Genomic DNA, 21,544 nt, shown 5'->3' with positions numbered 1-21,544 from the left:
CGCAGCAGTATATTATTCAGCCTTAAACAGTGTCGAGTTCCATGGCTAAACACTTAAGGTCACTTCAGGTGAAATGGGCTGGCATGCATGAGATAATCACTCAGATACAGAGAAATACCCTTTTTTGGTGGTGGTGGTGGGGGGTGTCTTGTGATGGTGTCTCTGACCTTGGGGTCCATGGAAAAAGAGAGGAACACTGCTGAACCCTTTTACTGAGGAGAAGCCATTTGAATGAGGCAAGGGGTAGGATTACAAAAGAACAGGTGAGTGTATCTTACCCCCTCTGGGAATCATCTGCCCCCTAGGGTCATGCCTTGTTATCCTAGTGAGGGAAAAGCCAGAGTCAGAGTCATGGCACTACCACGCCAGACTACAGTGACTGTTTAGATCCTCGTGGTGCATCAGGAATTAAAGGTGTGTGCATTTGGAGTGGCTCCTCACAAAAAAGGAATAAAATTCTGACACATTCTGGAACAGATGAGCCTTGAGGGGTGATGCTAAGTGAAATAAACCAGACTTCAAAAGACAAGTGCTTTATGCCTAGTTAGAGTTCTGGTAGTACTAGTAGTGATGGCAGGATAATGAAACACAGCTTCCATCTCATTCTCTTCTGGGTTGGGATACATCTTGAATATGGTTTCACATGTATGAGGTGTCCTAAGTAGCCAGACTCTTAGAAAGTAGAATGGTGGCTGCTACTGGCTACAGGTGGGAACAAGGAGGGAGGAGGGAATAGTTTTTCAGTGGATAGTTTCAGTTTTGCAAGATGAAAAATTTCCAGAGGTCTCTTAACCAACAGTATAAATGTTATACTTGAAAATGGCTAAGATGGTAAGTTTCATGTTAGGATCTTTACCAGTTTTTAAAAGGAAGTGGGGAAATGGGCCAGATGAAACAGCTAGTATACTTTCAATTAATTGCCATCCTTCAGCACCAGCCTCGGAGTGAGAGGTAGTGAAAATTAGAACAGCTGTAGTAGCTATTTATTGAGGTTTATTGAGTATTTACTATGTGCTAGATAGCATTATAAAGCCTTTTGAATACTTTTTATCAATTTAGTGAATATATTAGTTCTGTGAGAATAGGTATTATCTCCTCATTTCACCAATGAGGAAACAGATTATAAGGAATTAAGTCATTTGCCTAGGAATACACAATTCATAATGGCAGGGGACTGGGACACAGACCAGCTCTGATGTTAGAGTTTTTTAACTCCATTCTCAGATCCCACTTATTCATCCATTCATCATTATGTGCTAGATGCTGAGGATCCAATAGATATAGGCCTTAACCTTATAAAACTTAGGGCTTAGCCAAGGTGAGAGACAGTGAGCAGGAAAAGAAATGAATAAAGATCTAATGACAAATTTTAATAAACTTTTATTAAAGAAACAATTATGATGTTGTTATCAAGAACAATTCAGCATGGAGTTGGGGGACCTACTTAGACATTTAGGTAGAGTATTCAGGGAAGGGCTCACATTATTGAGATGAGAAGGTAGAAAGCAAAGGCTAAGGTGAAGAAAGTGCAGAAGTTCTGTATCAGAATTATAAATGTGTGTGTGTGAAAATGTATTCCCAAGTGGTTTTGAGGTGCAAGAATACCAGTCTTGCCCAAATTCGGTAGTGTTCCCTTGTCTTGCTATCTCACCTAAATTCTTTCTCTGCAAAAGGAAGAAGGAAATGGATTTTGCACCTAGATCTATTCTGGTAGTAATAATAATGGTAGTAGTAGAATAACAAAACACAGCTTCTGGGTAACTGCCAGCCTGTAATCCCAGCAATTTGAGGCTAAGGCAGGAGGATCGAAAGTTCAAGGTCAGCCTGGGCTATCTCAAAATACCTATCTCAAAATAAGAAAAAAAACAGGTCTCAGGGTGTAGCTTAGTCATAGAGCACCTCTGGGTTTTATCCCCAGTACTATGAAAAAGCAAAAGCAAACACTGGTTCCACATTTTGAGAGGGACAGGGACAAATTAGAAAGTTTGAAGAACTGGTCATTAAGGAAAATATGGAATTAATTTAGGATGCTTACACTGTAGAAGCGACTATTAAAGGTTGAAATGATGGTGATCAACTGGGCTTCAAACCCATATGTAGAAAAGAGGGTTGACTCACTATATAATACAAAGAGTTGAACTGTCTTGTGCCCAAAAAGAAGATCTAAAACTTGGGAACCAGGATCAACTAAGAAAAATAAATTTGTAATAAACTATTGTAGTAAAAATTAGCTCCCAGGTCTTGGTGTGATAGATACTTAGAGACTGGATAACAAGTTTGTAAAGGATGTTTAATTGGGAAACAGTTTGGAATGTATATAATGTCCCATTCTTTCATATTGGAAGTTTCCAAGTTATTTTGGAACCATAGCTTTAAGCTGGAGGCAAATGGAATATATTTCCTTTTAGCTATTATATTTAGTTGGAGGCAAAGCCCATTTGCAGCATTACAGGAGTTAAACCAAAAGCACATCTGTAGCTCTTAGAATTTAAAATGTAAAGGAGCTCTATTTGGTTTTCGACCCCCAATAACCCAGTATTCTGTAAGGATCTCTGCCCCACTTTCTTGTTGCTGTTAGTAACAGACAACCCACACAATTTGGGAAATGTGCTAACATTTCCCATTTATGTATTTACTCAAATTTTAATTTTTTTGTTTTGAATACATAGCACATTTATATTGATTAGAATTTAGAAAGGCCCACAGGAGAAAGCTTCCCCAGATTCCATTTTCTTTTTCCTCCTTCCTAAGAGAAAACACCATTACTATTGTTTTCGTGTATACTTTTCTAAAGGTATTGTAATATATCTTGCACAAATACATGTTTTATTTTCTGCGTTTCTGCTTTAAAAAGTGTATATCAAGATGTCTCAGTTAAACCATAGTAGTATGGTTTAACCTCATTCTTTTTACAAGTACATATTTTGCATTGTGTAGATATAACATAATTTAGTTGACTATCTCTTGTTGGTGGCCAATTAGGTAATTTCCAGTCCTTTGCTATTGCAATGTGTGTGTGTGTGTTTGAAATAATATAAGATTACCTTATATTATTTCAAACACAAACACACACACACACACACACACACACGTATATTGGCAGGCTGCATTCTTAAATGCAGAATTACTGAATCAAAGGCAAGGAACATTTACAATTTTGTTAGATATTGTTAAATAGTTTTCATTCCTACAACTAGTGTGTAGGAGTACCTGTTTCTACAAATCCCTTGTTGACTCAGCATATTATCAAATGCTTCAAGCTTTTACCCAAATAAGTGAAAGAAAGCAACTAAAGAGTAATTTTAATTCTTATCTTCCTTGCTATGGGTGAAATTGGACATCTTGTGTTTAAGATCTTGCTGGATGGGGTTGGGGCTGTAGCTTAGTGGTAAAGCCTTTGTCTCCCAATGTGTGAGGTACTGGGTTTGATCATCAGCACCACATAAAAATAAATATATTTTGTGTCCATCTACAACCTCTAACAAATATTTTTTAAAAAAATCCTGCTGGACTTTATAGTGAGGTCTTTGAAGGAACTTATCAATGTAGACTAAGCCTGGAATGAGGAGGAGGAAGAACATCATATCCAATAGGGTCAGCCAGAGAGTTTGTTTTTTTTTTTTTTTTTCTCAAGAGCTCACCAATCTGCAAGCTATTTAGCCTATAAACTCTCTTACCTACACTGGAAGAATTAAATTAAAACAAAACAAATGTAATTTCAGAGGGAAAACCACATTGAGTACAAACCATTCATGTTGCTTTTTAAATTTTAAATTTAATAAAATAATTTACTTTTGTACTTGGAATAAAATATAGGATGCAAGGGCATTTTAAAGTAACACATTTAACTTTGAAAGGAGCTATCTCATACCTCCAAGGATACAGTTTCTGACCCATTACATTTTATTCTATCCTAGGTTTGCTCCCAGCTCCTCTGTCCTTATCCTTCTCTGTCCCACTCTGCTTTCTATAGTTTCTCTGTGGGTTTGAGCAGGTTTTGGCAAAAGCCAGAGTCTTTTCACTGGGAACACTGGCATTGCATAGCCTCCCTTCTCATTAGCAGTCTGACCCATTAATTCCCTGAAACACTTGTGACCAAACCAGCTAAATCTAGTTTTTCCCCTAGAAAGGGACTTTCCATTCTTAGCAGTACAGATTTGCTTTTGCTTTTTGCATGAAGCTTACTAGGTTCACCTGATTTGGTTGATGGCAACTCCATCCTTGCAGTTGCTTAAGTTAAAAATGCTGAGAGTCATCCTAGATTCTTGTGGATACAGTGTCCACATCCTCTATCCAGCCCTTTAGGAAGTGCTTTACTTTCAAAATGTTTCCAGAGTTCAGCCACTTTGTATTACTCCATTTCTAGCATTCAGATCCAAGTAACTGTCTTTATTGCCTGGATTGCTGCCACAACCTCCTGATAGATTTCCTTTTGTCTCCACTGGCTTTTCCTACAGTCTGTTCTCAACACAGCCAGCAGACCCTCATTGTAAGACATGAGTTGGATCATATTAACCCTTTGCTCAACGTCCTCTCTGGTGTACTGCCTGTCTCAGAAAAACTTAAACTATCATAGTAGCCCTGTGTGGATTCCCACCCCTACCTCTTTGACCAGGTCTCACTGTCCTTTCTCAACTACTGCCACCCAGCCCTATTTACTATTTACAGCCCTCTTTACTATTCTTTGAACATACTAGGCACATTTCCATCTCAAGATCCTAGCACTGACAACACGGGTGCCTCTGTCTGGAATGTGCTTTCCTTGTGTATCTCCATGACTCCCTTCTGCATTTCCAAGTCTCTGCTCTAGTGTTGCATTCTCAAGTGAGGCCTCTCCTGATCACATTATCTAAAATTGCAATCTCACCCTTTCCCCATCCACCAAACTCTTTCTATCCTTCTCTGCTTTGTTTTTCTCCATTGCACTTACTATTGTCTAACACCCGATTTCATTTACTGATTTGTATATTGTCTCTCTCCTTTCAAAGTAGGATGGAAACTCTGGAAAAACAGAATTTTTTTTCTTTCCTATATTTTAGCACCTGGAGTGTTGCCTGGCACAGAGTTAGGTACTAGTAAATATTTGTTAAAATGAATCAACTCACTTTTTCTTTACTACACTTGTTCCTCAAATTCTGCCAAACCTAAGCTGAAACAAACAGGTGTATTATGGTACTGACAGTGAGTACCAATCCATATTTTTCTGGGGAATCTCATAAATAATATGGCATCATTTGAGTAGCAAATGATTGTTTATGAAAAATTAAAGAAGATACAAGAAACTCCATAAATGAGGTGATAAATACACTCAGACTGCATCTGGAGATTGAGATTTAGATTCGAGTGCCACTCTGGTGAGGACGATAAACAAATGAAAGCATATTCCAAGGAGAGCAGTGGAACTGGTACAGAGTTACCCAATCCCAGAGTGCAGGGGCTGAGGATAATTGGCTTGGGGGAAGAGAGACTCTTTCAAATGTTGAAAAAAGTGTCATGTGGAAAGTCACATATTTTCTCAGTAAACCTAAAATCATTTCATCCCTCTCCACCTCATTGAAAGCAGATTCAGCTTTTTTGGAACTTGATTATTTAGAGGGAGCCTTCTAAGAAAAAGATATAAGTATACGTAATATGAGCAGAAAATTATGACCCAATAAGGATAGAATCTATAGGCTATTTAGGTAGACAGATAATCATTACAGGCTTTGAAAGGTACCGATGCAACTCAGGCCCTGAAGCTTCATCTGCATTAGCTGCACAATAAATGTACCACATTCAGATTTTATATGCCTTGTAGCTCTTCAGACACATTTTCCTCTTCCTCTGGCTTGGCATAAAGTATCCCTTTGTCTAAAACACCCTTTTCTCAACTTACCTACTTGGCAGTTTCTACTCACCCCCTCAAATTCTAATTCAAATGTTGTCACCGTAGTGAGATTTTACCCAAGATTCCCAGAAGACTTGAAGGATAATGGCAAGACCTTTTCTATGCTCCTACTGAACCTGAGCATGATTCAGCTGTAACATGTGGCTTACTGTTTGATTTTTTTTATGTACTAGGGATTGAACCCAGGGGCACTCTACCACTGAGCTACATCCTCAACCCTTTTTATTTTTGAGCCAGGACCTCACTGATTTGCTTAGAGCCTTACCAAGTTGTTGAGGCTGGCCTCAAACTTGTGATCTTCCTACCTCAGCCCCTGAGTCACTGGAATTACAGGCATATGCCACTGTGCCCAGCTTTATTGTTTGATTCTTGTTGGCATGTTTGTTTGGCTTCCTTAGACTGTGTATCAGTTAAGATAGGCTACAGTCACCAGTAACTCCAAAATCCTCAGTGTCTTAAAGCAATAAAGCTTATTTCTTGCTCACCTTGAATATATAGTGATGGGTTAATCATTATTCTCCCTTTTTTCTTTTCAGTGCTAGATCTCAAACCCCCCATGCCTTGTTTGTGCTACTTAAGGGCTGTGTCACTGAGCTATCTCCAGCTCCTTGTTTTCCCTTTAGGTGAATAGAGTAGCTACCATCTGGAGCAGTGCCAGTTGCCAGGCTGGAGAAGAAATAGTGAGACAGAGTACATACTTCCTCCTGAATGTTTCCCCTTGAGATAATACATTTGCTCACATTTCATACAGTGCAGTTAACTTCAGGTAGTTAGGAAAACCCAAGGTGCCCTGACAAGGAGCAAGCCCCAGAGTACTTTTCAAGGTATAGGTGGATAGCTTAATAACCACAATAGCTCTTTGAGACCAGAGATGGCATAAATTTGGAAAATACAACCAATAGGAAGGTAATTTTGCATGTATACTTGTTGCCAGTTACCATTTTTCAAACATCTTTTCAGTGTCAGTAGATATTGAGTTCATTGTCTCTGGAGATGTCCTAACTGCCTGGTAGTGATTCTTTCACAGTAATTCATGCAAAGGTTAGTGGTTGAAATATATAGTCTTAATTCTGAGGCCTCTTTATTTAATAATCTCTCTGGATTTGAAAAAAATAAATTATTGTACACTTTAGAGAACTATTATCATTGACAAGAGCAGGCTATTTTGTTGGTGATGTGACAAGGCAGAGCTCTAGCCCTGAGCCCTCAAGCTGAATGGTGATTATTAAGTGTAAAAAGTATTATGACCCTTAAGTATCCGTAAAGCAAAATTAGACCAGCTCTGGACCTGAAATTCTTTTAACACTGAGGATTTGGGACTGGAAAAAGACATGAATTCTTGGTAGCTTCTTCCTTTGTTTTCAGCAGAAATCTGACTATCTAACCAGCAGAACCACTACACTGCCAAGTCCTGCCCACACACATTCCTGAGGAGGGACAGTTTCCTATGTTCTTTTTATTGTAGACTCCTACTGATTAACCTTGGTCTAATCACTCAGCTTCACTGTAGCAGATTCTCTATTCAGACAAAAGAGTAAATAATATAACCCCTCTTCTGACAGTGTAAAAATACTAAAAATATTAAGGATTATAATAGCCTTGACATGCTTTTTAATTAAAAGAAGATAAAGAAAAAAGGAAAAAACAACCCTGCAATAATTCATCTTGTAAAATCTTCAAGCCCTCTGTAAGAAAGACATGTTAAAATAAAGGGAGAGGATTTATTGTTCAGTAGATATTCAGGGTGAATGCAGTCTAAAAGAAAAGATTTAGAGTCAGAATATCTGGCTGTGTCATGGATCTGCTGTGTGGCCTGTTCATATCACTTCCCCTTTCTTGTTCTATGGCCCCTGAAAGCTAAATGGGGGAAGGAGCAATAAGAACCAACTTGGGAGGCTATGGGAATGGATGAGAGTGCTGTGAAAGTACTTTGCAGGCTTTGATAAACTTTGAGGAATGGAATTGAAGTGAATTTAGTTTTCTGATTGGTCATGGAAACATCTCAGAAAGCCAACCAACTTATTTAGGGTTGGTTTGGGCAACCTGAGGTGGCTGAATCTGATTGTTCTGATCGAAGTGCTTTCCAAGGAAGGAAAGAGAAACATTTAAAATAACATGTTTTAGAAATATAAATTTAAGCTTCATTTATGATGCAAGCTTTCATTTTTACATAAGCCTGAGATTTTCTTTTTTTATTATGAAAATGTGAACTATACATAGACTTAGAATGAACCATACATTTCTTGCTCCAACTTGAATAATCGTCAATTTAAGGTCAAATTTATTTTATCTATTCCCAATCAACCCCGCCCTCCCCCCTTTTTTTCCTCATGGGTTGCTTTTTGTTTTCCGAGGAAAATCACATATGACAAATTATGTTACCCATAAATATTTCAGTGCGTTTCACCAATCAATTAGGACTTTTGTGACATAACTGAAACACCATTATCATACATAGTAATATTAACAGTAATACTTTAATGTCATGTAATACCTAGTTTGTAGCAAATGGGCTCCAAAAAATGACCACCATTAATTCTGTTCCTCCTTTGTGTGGGTATTGCGCTCCTTCCATGAAGAGTCTGTTTTCCCTGTCCTTTATTCAGAACAGACTTTGTAGCTTATTTGACCAGTTGACAAAAAAGTCAAAAGTGACACTGCAGATTCCTGGCCTAGATTTTAAGATGACTTATAGTTTCTGCTTCCTCTCTTGGAACTTAAACATCCCATAAGAAGTTGGTTTATTCTTAACCACCATGCTGTGGGAAAACCCAAGGTGCCTTGTAAAGAGAGTGAATGCTGAACAGACCCCAGCGGTTCTAACTGTCCTGGCCCAGGAGTCAGATGTGTGAGTGAAACCATCTTAGATGCTCCAGCTCCAGAGGTACCACAAAGAGCAGAAGACTCTCCCAGCTGAGCTCCACTCAGAATCAGGTGATAGATACTGCTGTTCTCTAAACCATAAAGTGTCCTGAGTGTTTTCTTAAACACAGGAGAAATAAACTAAAATATTAGAATGTGTTCATGTTTCCCTGGTTGTCTGAAAAATGGCCTTTTGCTTTGGGTTTGTTAGAATTGAATAAGGCATGACTCATGTTTGCAAATGAAGTTTTTATTTATATTGAACAGAGCAGGATTTTGTACCCTTGTTATATTTCTCATTTGCCATTTTTAATCTACAAAATTTAACAAAATCAACTTGATCTCAATTTCAGACATTTTAAAATTTTAAAATTCTGTTGGTCAACTAAATGTGCTAATGATAATTTAACAGTGACCTTTGTTGAGTTATTGACTTCTGTTTTCATACTGATATGAGAAATCTTGTCCTGTTTCCCAATATTATTAACTGAAAGACCAATGCATGGGTAAAAAATCTGATGTAGAGCCTTGGAATTGTGGTCAGAATTAGTGCTGGGTAAGCTTAAGCTGCTGAGAAAGGAAGAGAGGGAGGAAGCTGCTTTCTAGAACTTCTAGGATGTCAATGAGGTTCTTAAAGGCAAAGATTCTCTCAAGTTATTATTTACCAACATATGGGCACCCAGTTTACTAAGTTAATAAAGTAGAATAAAATACACTGGAACTAAAGATACATAAAATCAGTGAGTTTTCATGGCTGGTCTATGAAATATGAATATGTAGTCATTCCAGAGATTCTTGAACTTTACCCTTTTGTTTTCACATTCTGGTCTCATCATCTTTGAACAAGGTCACTAAAACAAATTTATTTATTTATTTTTTTTTACTAAACTTCAAATATAACTACCACAGGAATTAAAATCTGCAGTTGTAAAATTTCATGGTAATAATGACAAGAACGATTACTTGCTTAAGGGATATCTGCAGTAGCATTTATTGAACATTGTTCAAAACACAAGCTAAAGTTGTTCATTATTAGTTTCATTTCAGTAATGTCTGATCTTTGATATATAGAAGTAATGAAAATTTTTCTCTTATCATCTCAGATGTCAGCAGAATCTCCAGGCTTTTCTTTTCCAGTTGAAAGAACTGTGATTAAGCACATTAGAAATTCTTAAGCTTCCATTGTTTTAAAGTCCATTTGAATTTGATTATTGGCTCAATTTCAGTCAGCTACCCTTTTATCATATCTTTGTCATTGGAGTATCCAGGGCTAAATTAATAAATTCATTATCTCTTGTCACTGGTGATAGTGGTAGATTTTTGTTTGTGAGAGTTTTGACTTTATTAATATCGCTATTTTTAAAGAAGTACAAAGTTCACATCACTGCAATTGAGATGGTTCATCATTTCTTCCTTTTCTTAAATAGTAGTTGTTTTTCTAAGAAAAATATTAATTTCATTTTTCAATGTGCTTTGTATAAATTGGAATGTTTTCATATAAAAGCAGATAACTTCTCTTTGAATATTGCTCTATTCATCTTAGATCTTTGAATAGATACATTGAATTTATTTTAATGTTAAAATGAATATGTTAAGTACCATAGAGAAAGAATAAATGTAGTATTTAAAATAATTTTTAGTTGTACATGGACACAATACCTTTATTTATTTTTATGTGGTGCTAAGGATCGAACCCAGTGCCTCAAATAAGCAAGGCAAGCTCTCTACTGCTGCGTTACAACCCCAGCCCCAAATGTATTTTTGAAGACTTAATTTCCACTATTGTTTGGTTGTGAAGGAAGCATTGTGGCATGAAGCAAAGCCCTCTTACCTCTCTAAGAAAGGTTGTGTGCTTGAAATCAATGTCTACAGAAGAAAGCACAAGGAACAGTTATTTAGAGAAAGTTCTCTGATGTTTACAGCTCACACAAATACCCATAGCTGATATTCTTCAGTTCTGAAGGCAGGCAATTCAGCAGACAATGAAGGATTATTGTTTGAAAGTTCATGAACAATTGAACTGGACTTTCTAGTGTATATATAGCACCATCAGTGAAAATTGATTCACTCTTGTGTGTAATGTTATCTTCTGCCTCAGAAGACTTTTGAGATGGAACTTGCTGATTTTGTTGGGAATTTATAGCAGCCATTGCCACCATTGGGATCCCTTGACTCATGCCAAACAGCCATTTTCAGAGGTACTCGTTCATTTTATAACTTGTAGCCTAGGCTGAATTCTAGAGCAGCTGACATGATTTCAGGGGAGAATCTGTTGATTTATTTTTTTTCCCCACACCTGGCCTCAATATGACATTTTGACATTTCCAGTGCATGGGAGTTTATGCTTTTTTTTTTCAATTAAATAGTGTAATTTCACAGATATGAAGTGTTTAGAATGATTGTAACTATAGCAATTTTTAAAAAATATTTTTCTTAGTTATCTATGGACCTTTATTTTTATTTATACATGGTGCTGAGAATCAAACTAAGGGCTTCACATGTGCCAGGCAAGTGCGCTACCACTGAGCTACAACCCCAGCCCCTATAGGGATTTTTTTAGAATGTAAAAACTGCACATTTCCTGAGAATTCTGCGTCACATTGTGCCTTTGTGAATTTCAGGGTGCCAAAGGTCTTTGACCATGGAATGGTCAAATTTGTTTAGTTTTGGAATTAATATTTGAGAACTATGAGTATCCAAATTCCACCCACTTCCCTAGTATAGGTAAACTCATGGAATTTATGGTTAATTGTTGCAGACAGTACTTCAGCAAGATGAGGTTGCTAAGCAGGGTTCCAGTTTGACAAAGCTTTGCGTCTGTGGTAGTTCTCAGGACCCCTTCTCATACAAACACTGTTCCTGTTACACTAAACTGCTCAACACTGCAGGAACAGGTACTCATACCATTCCACTGCTGATCACCCAGTTTGCAGGGTATACTGATCATTGGGTAAATTTGTTTTATCTGATCATCTTACTCAGTTTTCTTATTAGTTTTTTAGGGCATTTTCTTCTTAGTCCCCTCATCTGCAAACAATGGCGTCAACCTCAATCCTTCCCTCTCCCCTCCCCTCTACTATTGAGCTACACCAGATTCTCACATATGCTAGGAAAACACTCTACCACTAAGACACACCTCAGGCTTTTCTATTTTTTATTTGAAACAGGGTCTCATTAAGTTATCCAAGCTGACCTCAAATTTATGATCCTCCTGCCTCAGTCTCCCAAGTACTGGTGATGACAGTGTGTGTGCCACTGTGGCTAGCTGTCTTCTTATTTTTTAACTCAGCATTTTTAATATCTTTATTTTATTTATTTGTTTTTATGTGGTGCTGAGGATCCGAACCCAGTGCCTCACACATGCAAGGCAAACACTCTACCAACAGAGCTATCACCCCAGCCATTATGATGATGATGATGATGATGATGATGATTTTGTGGTGCTGGGGATTGAACCTAGGGCCTTGTCCATGCAAAGCAAGCACTCTACCAACTGAGCTATATTCCCAGCTCTGTCCCATTTAAAAAAAAAAATAAAATTCTGTAGTTGTATATGGAAAGCATACCGTTATTTTGTTTATTTTTATGTGGTGCTGAGAATCAAACCCAGTACCTCACATGTGGAAGGCAAGTGCTCTGCCACTGAGCTACAGCCCCAGCCCAGTCCCATTACATTTTAATGAAGATTTCTCATGTTTCTTTTTTTAATCAACTATTTCACTGTATAGTAATTCTCACTACGGTGTTGACTAGTGATAGTAGAAATTCTGTCTTTTTACTCAGATGTTTATTATTAGATCTAATGTTTGCTGTGGTTTCTGGTAGAAAACTTTGATAAAAGGACATTTTCTTTATTTGCGGAATCAACTCAAGAACAAGATATTAGACTTGAATAACACAGTAGATTGACTGGACCCTTGGACATGTACAGAACACTCTGTATAGCAGACAACAGCAGAATACATATTCTTCTAGGTCTACGTAGAGCATTGTTCAGGATAGATCACATGCTAGCACATAAAACAACTCATAACAGATTTAAAAATACTGAAAACATACCAAGTATCTTTGCTGACCACAGTATTGTAACTAAAAATATAGCAAAAGGAAAACTGGAAAATTCACAAATATGCAAAAATTAACACACTTTTAAACAACCAATGAGTCAAAGAATAAATTAGAAAACATCTTGAGACAAGTGAAGACAAAACCACAAATTTATAGGATGCAGAAAAACCAGTACTAAGAGGGAAACTTCATAGCTATAAATACCTACATTAAAAAAAAATTAAGATTGCAAAATCAAAACCTAACTTTACACTTTAAGGAACTAAAAAAAAAAGAACAACAAACTAAACCTAAAATTAACAGAAGAAAGGAAAATAATAAAAATCAGAACAGAAATAAACAAATTAGAGAATAGAAAAAAATCAATGGAACTTTTTTTGTTGTTGTTTTAGTTTTAGGTGGACACAATATCTTTATTTGATTTTTATGTGGTGTTGAGGATCAAAGCCAGCGCCGTGCGCATGCCAGGCGAGCGCGCTACCTCTTGAGCCACATCCCCATCCCAAGAACTGGGTTTTAATTAAGATTTTTTATCTGAGTTATACATTTATTCTATCATCAGTGTTGTCATTACTACCACATCATCAACTCATCATCATCATTTTGCAGGACTGGGGATTGAACCTAGGACGCTCTACCACCACTGAGCTACATCCCATGGCCATTTTATTTTTTAAATTGGTGCATTATAGTTGTACATAATGGTGGGATTTGTTGTTATATGTTTATACATGAACACAGTATAACAATATAATTTGGCTAAGAACATTCTCTAGCATTTCCCCTTCTGTCCTCCTCTTCTCTCTACCTCTGGTCCCTTTCCCTTCAATTGTCATGAGATCCCCCTGCCACCTTGCTTTCTTTTCCATTTTCCTCTCCAGGTTCCACATGGGAGAGAAAATGTATAACCCTTGACTTTCTGAATTTGGCTTATTTTGCTTAATATAATGTCCTCAAATTTCATCCATTGTACTGCAAATAACATAATTTCATTGTTCTTTATGACTTAATAAAACTCCATTGTGTGTGTGTGTGTGTGTGTGTGTGTGTGTGTGTATACACACACACAACACCACATTCTCTTTTCACTCATTCATTGACAGACACCTTAGGCTGGTTCCATAGTTTTCCTGTTGTGAATTATACAGCAGTAAACATGGATTTGCATGTGCTGCTGAGATATGCTGACTTTAATTCTTTAGGATAAATACTGAGGTGGTTCCATTGCCTACTCTTTTGGGGAACCTTTGTACTGATTTCCATAGAGGTTGTATTAATTTACAATCCCATCAACAGTGTAAAAATGATCCTTTTTCTCCATATCCTCTCCAGAATTTATTATTTTTTGTATTCTTTTTTTAAATAACCATGAGACACATTTTCTTATATCTTTATTATATTTGTTTATTTTTATGTGGTGTGGGGAATCAAACCCAGTTCCTCATGCATGCTAGACAAGCACTCTCCCAGTGAGCCACAACCCTGGCCCCTATTTTTTGTATTCTTGATGGCTGCCTTTCTAACTGAAGTGAGATGAAATCTCACTGTATTTAGTTTTGATTTGCATTTCTTAATTGTTACCGATGTTGAACATTTTTCATATATTTGTTGTCCATTTGTATTTATTCTTTTGAGAGATATTTGCTTAGTTCATTTGCCCATTTATTAATTGCATTTATTTTTCTTTTAGTGTTAAGTTTTTTGAGTTCTTTATATATTCTAGATGTTAATCTTCTGTCAGAAGAGTAGCTAGGAAAGATTTTCTCCATTCTGTAGGTTCTCCATATTCCTACTTGTTTCCTTTCCTGTGCAAAAGCTTTTTAATTTGATGCCTTTTCATTTATTAACTCTTAGCATTATTTCCTGAGCTTTGGGGATCCTATTGAGAAAATCATTGCCTGTGCCTATATGTTGGAGTGTTGACCCTACACTTTCTTCTAGGAGTCGCATAGTTTCTGGACTAATTCCTAGGTCTGTGGTCCATTTTCATTTGTCTTCTGTGTAGGGTAAAGCTATAAGGATCTACTCTCTTTCTTCTACATAGGGATAACCAGTTTTTCTAGCACCATTTGTTAAAGAGGCTGTCTTTTCTCCCACATGTGCTTTGGGCACCTTTGACAAGGATCCAGATGACTGTAGATGTGTGGGTTTTTCTGTCTTCTATTCTGTACCTCTGGTCTATGTGTCTGATTTTATGCCAGTACCGTGCAGTTTTTGTTGCTCTAGCTCATTAGTATAATTTGAAGTCAGGTATCATGATGCCTCTACCACTGTTTTCTTTTTGGCTTAGAGTTGCTTTAGCTATTCTGGATCTTTTATTCTTCCAAAGGAATTGTAGGACTGTGAAGAATATCATTGGTATTTTGATAGGGATTGCATTGAATCTGTATATTGCTTTTGGTAGTAGGGTCATTTAAAAAATATGGATTCTGCCTATCTATGAACATGAGAGATCTTTCTGTATTTTTGTCTTCTTCAGTTTATTTCTTCAGTGTTCTATAGTTTTCATTGTAGAGTTCTTTTCACCTCCTGGTTAGCTTTATTCCTGTGGGGGGTCGGGGGGTGGGGGTGCAGTTTGTACCCTGCTACTATCTTGATTTATTTATTAGCTTTAGCAGTCTTCTGATGAAGCTTTTATTGAATATTCTAAATAAAGAATCGTATTATCTGCAGACAATGATAATTTGACTTCAGGGATTCTTTTATTTTCTTCTTTTCCTTAATTGCTCTAGTTAGAATTCCTTGTACTATATTGAATAGGAGTAGTGAGAGTGGACATCCTTGTCTTGTTTGGGATTTGGAAGGAAACACATTCAGTTTTTCCCCATTCACTATGATATTGGCTTTGGGTTTGTGGTATATAAACTTTATGATGATAAATCCCTAATTTGTATGTGGTATAACCTTTATGATGATAAATCCCTAATTTCTTCAGTGTTTTTATCATGAATGGATACTAAATTTTGCCAAAGGCTTTCTCTGCATCTATTGAGATGATTAAATGATTTTTGTCTTTAATTTTATTTCTGTGATGAATTACATGTATTGATTTGCATTATGTTAAACAATCCTTGCAACACTGGAATAAAACCAACTTGGTCAATATTCTTAATATGTTGTTGAATATGACTTGCTATTATTTTTATTAGGAATTTTTGCATCTGAGTTCATCAAGGATGTTGTTCTTTAGTTTTCTTTGCTTGACTTGTTCTTTTCTGGTTTTGGTTTGTGATACTGGCTTCATGAAATGGATTTGGAAGTTTTCTATCCCTTTCTATTTCATGGAATAATTTGAGGAGTATTGCATTAGTTCTTCTTTAAAGGTCTGGCAGAATTCAGCTGAGAATGTATCTGGTCCTAAACTTTTCTTTGTTGGAAGCCTTTTTAGAAAGAAAACACAGAAAATTTAATAGAGCACCAAAAACTGAATGAAGAAAAAATCAATAGCATTCAATTTACAAACAGCACAGCTTCATTCACAATAGCCCCAAACAAACCAAACTTGAGACAGTTGTAACAAAAAAAAAATATGCAAGAACCTGTATGAAGGAAACTTTAAAACACATCTGGGGGGGGCTCGGGATGTGGCTCAAGTTGTAGCGTGCTCACCTGGCATGCATGAGGTACTGGGTTCAATCCTCAGCACCACATAAAAATAAAATAAAGATATTGTGTCCATCTAAAACTAAAAAATAGTAGAGGATAGGAAAGGTAGCAGAATACAACAATTACTAATATGGCATTATGTAAAAATGTGGATGTGTAACCGATGTGATTCTGCAATCTGTATTTGGGGTAAAAATGGGAGTTCATAACCCACTTGAATCTAATGTATGAAATATGATGTCAAGAGCTTTGTAATGTTTTGAACAACCAATAAAAAAAAAGAAAAAAACTAAAAAATAAACATTAAAAAAAAAAGTCTGGGGACATGAAAAGTATCCAAATAAATGGAGACTTATCACATTACTGGAGAGGAAGACATCTATTTTCACTTTAAATCATGTACATTTACTGCAACCCAAATAAAAACAGCAACAGCTTTTGTAAAAATTGGAAGGAGTCAAATTGATCCTGAAGTTCCACAGTAGGAAAGAAACTGAATAGCCAGAAAAACCTTGGAAAAGAAGTTCAATGAAGGTACAGTAGCACTCCCAGAACCTAAGGTATTCCAAATAAATAACAGTTTTAATTGTTAAGCATTCCAGGCTGGGGCTGGGGCTCAGTGGTAGCACACTTGCCTGGCATATGTGAAGCCCTGGGTTTGATTCTCAGCACCACATATAAATAAATAAAGGTCTATTAACAACTAAAAAATTTAAATAAAACCAAAGTATTCCTTCATGATCTTGGAGTGACAAAGCCTTTCTAAGTATGACTCAAAATCTAGAAGCCCCAAAAGAAGAAAAGTTGAATGTATCCAGCTATATTAAAACACTTTTCTTTTGCTATACAGAAGTCAAAATTGAGAAAATGTATTTCCATCTCTTACCACAAAGGGCTAACTTCTTTAGTGATTGATGTACAAAAGAAATGAGTAAAGGATATGGACTGGCAGTTCACAGAGATACAAAACAAATGGCTCTTACGTATTGAAAACATATTTCTGCCTTCATAGAGAAATGCAAATTAAAATGACAGAAATTAGTTTTCACTGTCAGATTCTCTTAAAATCAGATCTGAATGGCCAGGCTGTGGAGAAATAGGCACAGAAATCACTGGCTGAAGGGAGATAAACTGGTAGAATCCCAAGGAGGGCACTCTGATGATACCTATTAAAAATACCAATGCATGGGGGTCAGGGGTGTGCACACCTGTAATCCCAGTGGTTTGGGAGGATCCTCCTGTGGCAGGAGGATCAAGAGTTCAAAGCCAGCCTCAGCAACAGTGAGACACTAAGCAACTCATTGAGACCCTTTCTTTAAATAAAATGCAAAATAGGGCTTGGGATGTGGCTCAGTGGTTGAGTGCCCTTGAGTTCAATCCCTGGTAACCCCCACCCCACTTAATCAAGAGATTCCACTTATACAAGTCTACTCTGTGGGAAATGAATAAACATGAACAAAATCATAGAAAATAATAAAACATTTTGGAAACAAGATGTCCAAAAGATGATTAGTTCATTATATCAAGATACAGCCTTATATTGTAAAAAAAAAAAAGAAAGAAAAAGTAAGGAAAAACTAATATATCTCCCCAAAAAATGTTAAAAAAAATCCCAAGATGTTGATAGAGGCATATATTATGCTGCCTTGTCATATTACACCTTGATTTTAAAAGAGGAAAAAAGCAGAATATCTATAATATCAATTTGTATATGTGTTAGGAAAAAGTTGAAGGCATATAGTTTTTTTTAAAGGACAGCCCCCCAAAAAAAACAAAACAAAAAAGCAAACCAAAAATCCCAAACCACTAACAATGATACCTGTTAGGAATAATTTTCAATTTGGCAGACAGAGGATAAGCAGGTTAACTTCTCACACCATATCTTGTTTAAACATTAATGTAAAAAAATCTATTCCCACACCAACCCCAATTTTGCATGGTCTTTCAAATATATGCATCTCATAATAAACACGTGTTTATTTCATATTCGATTATTTACTATTCATCTAAAGTAATTCATAATACATAGATCTCAATATTACACTAAGATCTATCTGTAGGCTGATAATGAGATGACCACAAATTCTGAAATTTCAAAGTTCTTTCAATAGCTTTCCAATCCTAATGAATAAAGATTCCTAACTATATCTATTTAATTTCTTTTGTCATCTTGGTTAATTTCTATGGGTTCTATGATTGGCACTTTTTCTTAGACTTTGTTTGTAAAACTATCCTTTAAGAGGGAAAATCTGAGTTTTCACAAATGCAAAAAAGGATCACTCAGTAGTTGCAAAGTGATAAGTCAGAAACATCCCAGGACTTCTTTGGAAGCAAGTTCCAACAGTCTCAAGGGCTGTTCTTTTTCTCGGTGTGCTTCCTCATTCCATGTGCATAGTTGTATTCTGGTTATATTCTCTTCTGGATTACATTCCTTCCTAATGACTAACTACACAGGGCACAGGCTTCTATCTTAGCCTTTGATGCAGAGAGTCACCTTACCAGTCGTCTTATCACAGTTGATTCAGTTGGCCAGAGGTCTGACAGCTTCAGAAGCAGCCAAGGCTAGAGTAAAAGCTACAACATCAGAGTCCCAACGAGGGAAATTCTCATCAAAGGCTGCTTCCCTTGCCTTGCAGCCTTCCACAAACAGCCCATGGTGTTCCTCAATATCTTGGGTGTAATATGACTGGGACTATGGGGGAATTGTCCAGATATTGGTAGAAGATCACCGCTGACTATTTCCTAAAAGACCAAACTGCCCTTGAAGGTTTGACACTGTATCAAGCCCGGGATGAGTCTGGGGATGGGCCTGTGAGCAGGGCTCCACACCCGGGCCATTGGTTGAGTAGCTTCAGTCACCGGCCCTTCCTGGGCCTCCTGGGCCCAACTCTTGCTGCCTATTCTCACTGAGGCCATTCATTATGTTGTCTCCTGGCAGCTTGGAGACATCTCAGACCACTGAGTCCCCTCCTGTTGGAAGGATTCTTATTACTGCTTCTATCTCATTACCAGTTATCCATCTGTTTAGGTTTTATATGTCATCTTGATTAAATTTTGTTATGGTGTATATATCTAGAAATGTATCCAGTTAGTCTAGATTTTCCAATTTATTGGAGTATGTTTTCAGAATAGTCCTAGTGATCCTTTTGATTTTTCTGTGACATCTGTGGTGATTTTTTTTTTCATCTCTAATTTTATTAATTCGGGGGCTTATCAATCTTGTTTGTCTTTTCAAAGAATCACTCTTTTTTCATTGATCCTTTATATTATTTTTTTATTTCACTGATTCTGACTTTGGTCTTAATTATTTCCTCCTTCTGGTTTTGAAATTGGTTCTTGTTTTTTTTAAGGGCCTTGAAATGTATCATTGTATTGTTTATTTGGAATCTTTTCTTATTTTCTTATGTAGAAGCTCACAGATGAAAACTTTCCTCTTAAAGGTGCCTTCACAGTGTCCCAGAGGTTCTGGTATGTTGTTTCATTATAAGAATTTTTATAGGAGGGGGATCATGGGAAGATTAGACAAACTGTAGATAGGGCAAAGGGGAGGGAGGGGGAGTGGGGGGAAGGGGGTTAAAAAGAGATGGTGAAATGAGGTGGGCATCACTACCCTAAGTACTTGTATGAAAAAGACATGAATGGTGTGAATAAACTTTGATACAAGAAGAGATATGAAAATTTGTGCTCTATATATGTAATATGAATTATAATGCATTCTACTATCATATATAACAAATTAGAATAAAAATATTTTAAAAAATTGAGGAGGACCCAGCTAAAAAAAGGAATATTTGGGTGGATGAGAAAAGTTTAGCAAGAGATATTTCATCTCCCAAAGTTGAAGGTTTGACACTGTATTATTAAATATCAGTGTGCTTTGGTTGAAGTTTATACATTATAATGCTGGCATCTAGAGTTCAAGAATCAATAAAGAAGCCATGCTTTCAATAAATTTCTAATAAGTATTTATTGAAAACTTAATATTTGTACAGCATTCTGACAGTTACTAGAGATAAAATTGAATTAAAGTTAAGACTTACTTACTGCATACATTCAGCAAGTATGTATAGCAAATAGTTCTAATAAATGAAAGCAAAGATGCTGGAAAAACAAAACAAAACAAAATTTAAATCTCCCCTGATTTCATATATCACCCATTCATCATTCAAAAGTATATTGTTCAGTTTCTGTTTGTTTATGTAGTTTCTATAAGTCTTTTTGTTGTTGATTTCTAATTTCATTTCATTTTGTTATGATAAGATGCAATGAATTCTATCATTTTTTTTTGCTAAGAGTTTCTTTGTAGCCTAAAATATGTTCTATTTTGAAGAAGGTTCCATGAACCACTGAGAATAATGTTATTGGATGAAATATTCTATAAATGTCTGTTAAGTTTATTTCATTTATAATATTTTTCAGGTCCAATCTTATACTGAGTTTATAACTGGATGATCTATGTGTTGATGACAGGCGTGTGTTGAAATCACCCTGTGTTGTTATATTGGAGTCAATCTGGGACTTTCTGTTGAGTAGTTTTTTTGTTTTATTTTATTTTTGGTACCGCAGGGACTTTACCACAGAGCTACATACCCAGCCATTTAATTTTTAAATTATTTTTATACAGGGTCTTGCTAAGTTAATAAGGGCCTTTTATAGTTGCTGAGGCTGTCTTGAACTTGCAATCCTCCTACCTCTGCCTCCTGAGCTTCTGGGATTATAGGCATGTGCCACTGCACTGGAGTAGGGTTTATTTTTAATTTCTCCTCTGTAAAATATTTAAATATTTTCTTTAGTGTCAGCTTAATAGTCATGAATTCTTTAATTTCTGTTTATCTTGAGAGGTTTTTATTTCTCCTGATTCAGAAGGGTAGCTTTGCTGGATTTAGTGATCTTGGTTGACAGATATTTTCTTGCAGAACTTGGAACACATTGTTCCATGCCCTCCTGGATTTTGGATTTTGTGCTGAGAAATTGGAAGTTAATTCCGATTGGCTTGCCTCAATTGTGACCTGTTGTGTTTCTTTTGAGGCTTTTAAAATTCTAACCTTGTTCTATATGTTAAGGATTTTAATTATAATGTTTCACAGAGTGGTTCTTTTTTGATCTTGTCTATTTGGGGTT

General features: G+C 36.4%; 1 protein-coding gene across 6 annotated transcripts in view; it reads left to right on the top strand.

Annotated features, from left to right (window-relative positions):
• The window catches only part of Zhx3 (zinc fingers and homeoboxes 3), a 138,097-nt gene that overhangs the window by 101,152 nt on the left and 15,401 nt on the right, over positions 1–21,544 (top strand). Inside the window, exon 3 of one of the 6 annotated variants that reach the window (XM_078051788.1) lies at positions 19,833–19,891. The exons of the other annotated variants lie outside the window; for them this stretch is intronic. The gene's annotated coding sequence lies outside the window, so the exon portion shown is untranslated. The remainder of the gene's footprint in view (positions 1–19,832; positions 19,892–21,544) is intronic. 6 annotated transcript variants of the gene reach the window in all.

The sequence above is a fragment of the Ictidomys tridecemlineatus genome, chromosome 5, assembly GCF_052094955.1.
Source record: "Ictidomys tridecemlineatus isolate mIctTri1 chromosome 5, mIctTri1.hap1, whole genome shotgun sequence".
In the NCBI taxonomy this organism is placed as follows: Eukaryota; Metazoa; Chordata; class Mammalia; order Rodentia; family Sciuridae; genus Ictidomys; species Ictidomys tridecemlineatus.
Note: the sequence above shows the minus strand (reverse complement) of the source record. Positions and strands in the feature narration are given on the sequence as shown.